Raw genomic sequence first — 3,964 nt, forward strand, 5'->3', positions numbered from 1 at the left:
TAAAAACCACCCCAAACGGGGTTAAGGTTTTGTTTTGTTTTTAGATGCACCATAAAATGATAAAAGTAACACCATGAAAAAAAAAAGATCACAAATTTATTTTAATGTGGTTCAACTCCTTATGCCTAGGTCCATAATACGCAAATTTATTTAACATAGTTCAAACATTCATCCTTACATCCACAACACTAATTTATTTTACGTGATTTGGACCTTCATTCTTACATCCACTACCTCATTCCAAGTTTTCTAGTCAAACTTGATAAATTCTCCCTTCACGTGTTCAAGTGATGACCTACTCTTTAGGCTTGGTCTTCCCATCTTAAGAGCATTCATTTATAAACCTAACATCCTAATTTTAAAAGAGGAAACAAATCCTTAATTTACATATAATATCTTTAAATCTAAATAATATCTTAGAGAATTGAATTGTTTCACAACACTTTCCACTACCACCACCATCACAATCAACTAGGGGTGTGCAAAAATTTATGACCTGAACCAAAACTGAAAAAACTGCAAAAAATGTGTGATTCTAGTGGGTTCGAACGAGTTAATGGGTTATTCAGGTATAGAAAACAGTTAATGACATGTTGATGTAGTTGGGTTCGATGTGAGTATAACTACAAAAAAATATATCTTTTGTGATGAAAAAAATTGTGACTAAAAACTTAAAAAATCGTCACTAGAAATATTTAGTGACAATATTTTGATTTGTCACCAATCGTCACTAATATGCAAGCGAGTCACTGTTATAAGAGTGACAATATTTTTGGTTGTCATAGAAATACTATTTTATTGTGAAAACAAATATTGTCACTAGTATTTTTATTATTAGTGTCAATTTTTCGTCACAGTTACTAATTGTAATTAGTATGATTTTTATTACTATTTTCAAATAAAATATTGTTTTATTATCACTATTATTTTTTAAATATATCAATAATGCATTGAAAATTATTTTTAAATGATGGAATAATTATCATTGAAATAAAATTAAAAAAATTAAAAAAATCAAAGTTTACATTAAAATATAACAAAGTCATTACATGTTGAACGATAAACTAAAACAATAATATCCAAAAATACATAAATCAAATACACTGATACAATATTTAGATTCTCATAAAAATAATAAAGCGCTAAGTACAAAAAATATAATATTAAAGTCTCGACATCACAATAAAAAATAGTATCTTCATAAGTTTCAATCCTAAAACTACAATACGTAGTATCTTCGTACGTTTCAATCTTGCAAATAAATATAAAAAAATAAATCAGATAAAAATAATAAAAAATGGTATTTTGGTTTAGAAAAATGACCACATATTAAGTCTAAAAGAAAATATTCAATAAAAGAGTTTCGTATTACTAACTTGAGCACTTAAGTTGGTAGGAGATTCAGAGGTCGACAATTCTTCCAATATGCCTACAATTTGGCACTTCACTTCATTTTCAAGATTTTGCTTCATTTGTTCTCGGTTAGTTTCAATCAACTCTCGTTGGAATTGTACTTCAATATGAAGTTGGGTAATGACATCCTCTTGCTTTTTTGTAATATTTGTCAACTTTTGCACTTCCAACTCCAAATTATTTGCTCGATTTTGTGCATTTTCAAGTTGATTTTGAATAATTTGTTTGTCTGAAAACTTCTTTTCTATTGGTGCACTACCAACACCTAAAGAATAGTTTGACTTTCTTCCTAATACCATGGCAAAATGTTCAACAAGTGGTACAGGAGCTTTTGAAATTTCCTTTTGATATATATCACCCACATTCTGCAAAGCTTCCTGTACAATGTGAAAAAAATATGTATAATTTTCATAATTACATTAAAATCTTCACATTATTAGTTGACAAATGAAAAGAAAAACATTTCATAAAAATATAATTAGATATAATATCATAATATAATTAATATCTTTAATTCTAATATTGACATCAAGACTTTAAAATGAATTTTTTCTTTACCATGATTTCTTCTCCTTTTGGAATGCACCAAGTTCCATTAGAACTCATGTGTGTGGCCTTCCAAACTTCCACAACATCTGACCACTCACCAGATATTGAATCTTCTTTCTATTAAAATTAAATATGATAAAAGACAAATTAAATAATATAAAAATAATATAATCTAATGCATGACGCCGTTATATAAATTTCACCAAACTTTCATATATCATATAAAAACAATCACAAAATAAAAAAATGAGTTATTATTATATAACTTATAAGAAAATGAATATAAAATATTAAAAGATGTTACCATTTCAAATGCCTTTTGCACAATTGATTTTGTGCCAATAATTGATTTTATTTCTTGCTTGCTTCTATTTGCTTTGTTTGTCAAGCTTCTTTCCTACATCAAAGTATAAATGATTTTATATTATAAGTATAAACCTATTAAAAAATTCTATTCAAAACAATAAAATAACTTTACCTGAAATTTTGAACCACTTCACTTATTTTTAATTAGTCAATTCCAATCTTTTGGAGATACGTATTTTGGTTAACCCTTTTCTTTAAGATATGCTTGATGTAAATGATAAAACTTATTCTTGTATTGAGATCGAATTTGCTTCATTGCATATTCTTTCACCTCGTCAGATAAACTAAAAGCATCCTTATATCATACGTTTTCATTAGAAAAAGTAAAAATTAAATACTATCAAGATACATTATCAAACCAATTTGAAGACATAACTAATATTCAAATATATAATTAAATTTAATATAATTGACATAATTATATACTAACCTTCATATGGCGTCACATTTCATCTACATCATCCTTACTAATTTCACTCCAACCATTAACTTGTAAAGGAGCTTTCTGGTGAATACGCACTTGTGTCTCAGACTTGAAATATTTTGCATGTTTTTCGTAAATCTTATAAAATGGTGGAGGAAATTGGATGTCGATACTTTTTTCCTTTGCCATAAGATTTTCCTTTTTCTTTTGAAATTTTGCATTTATTGTATGCCCACGTCCCTTCTTTATGACATGCTGGCCTAAAATAAATAAGATAAGTTATAACATTTTCAATGATAATTTTTTATTAAAGATTATTCTATAAAGGTACCTGCATTTGATTCAACTTGTTCTACATTAGTCAATTTTGAGGCATGAGATGCATTATTAGGTAAAGACTCCTTCACTTCTTTATCAAGAGAGTGGTGTATGGACGAATCATTATAGACTCTTTTAGAATTCAATATCGATGATTTTATCACCTATTAATTACAATGATTAATCATAAAAATAAGCAATAAAATACAAGTTAAACTTGTGTATAATATAAACTACAATTATAATAAATCAAGAAAATCTGAATATTTGATGGAAAAATTATATCTCAATTTTTTTTCACGCATAAAAGAATAGATCAATTCATAAACAACATATATACACTTTTCAATTGAAATTAACCAATTCTCCAAATTTAACTTCCTAGCATCAAATGATACACTTACGGCACACTTAATCATTAACTAATTTTTATTTTTTTAAGCAAGAGTGAATTTTATTGAGGATATATCTTACTCTCACTCACAAAATCACCCCACTCATTTATTAAGAAAATAATGTATATTAGCATTATATTGAAAAAAGTTCAAGAGTTACCTTTCTTTTCCGTGACTCAAGATCATTTGTAGCAGCAAACTCATCACGTTTGTCATTCTTGTAATTTTCACTAAGAATTTGATCCAAGTCCCCCTTCATATTTAGGTACATAGTCTTCATCATCAGGCTTTTTATCCTTTTTCTTAGCTTTTTGAATTCTATCCTTGAAAATGATGGCCAATTTGGACAACCCTAAAGCTTCTATTTTTGCTTGATTCTCTGTAATTCTCTGCATTCTAAGTTTCTCGTACTTAAAACCTTCAATCTTTGACATTATTTTCTCCTTCACTATAAGGGAAGAAGGTAACTTCTTTGTGTGAGTGCTTTTTGATTTGGTTT

Source organism: Glycine soja, chromosome 6, assembly GCF_004193775.1.
Source record: "Glycine soja cultivar W05 chromosome 6, ASM419377v2, whole genome shotgun sequence".
NCBI classification, from domain to species: domain Eukaryota; kingdom Viridiplantae; phylum Streptophyta; class Magnoliopsida; order Fabales; family Fabaceae; genus Glycine; species Glycine soja.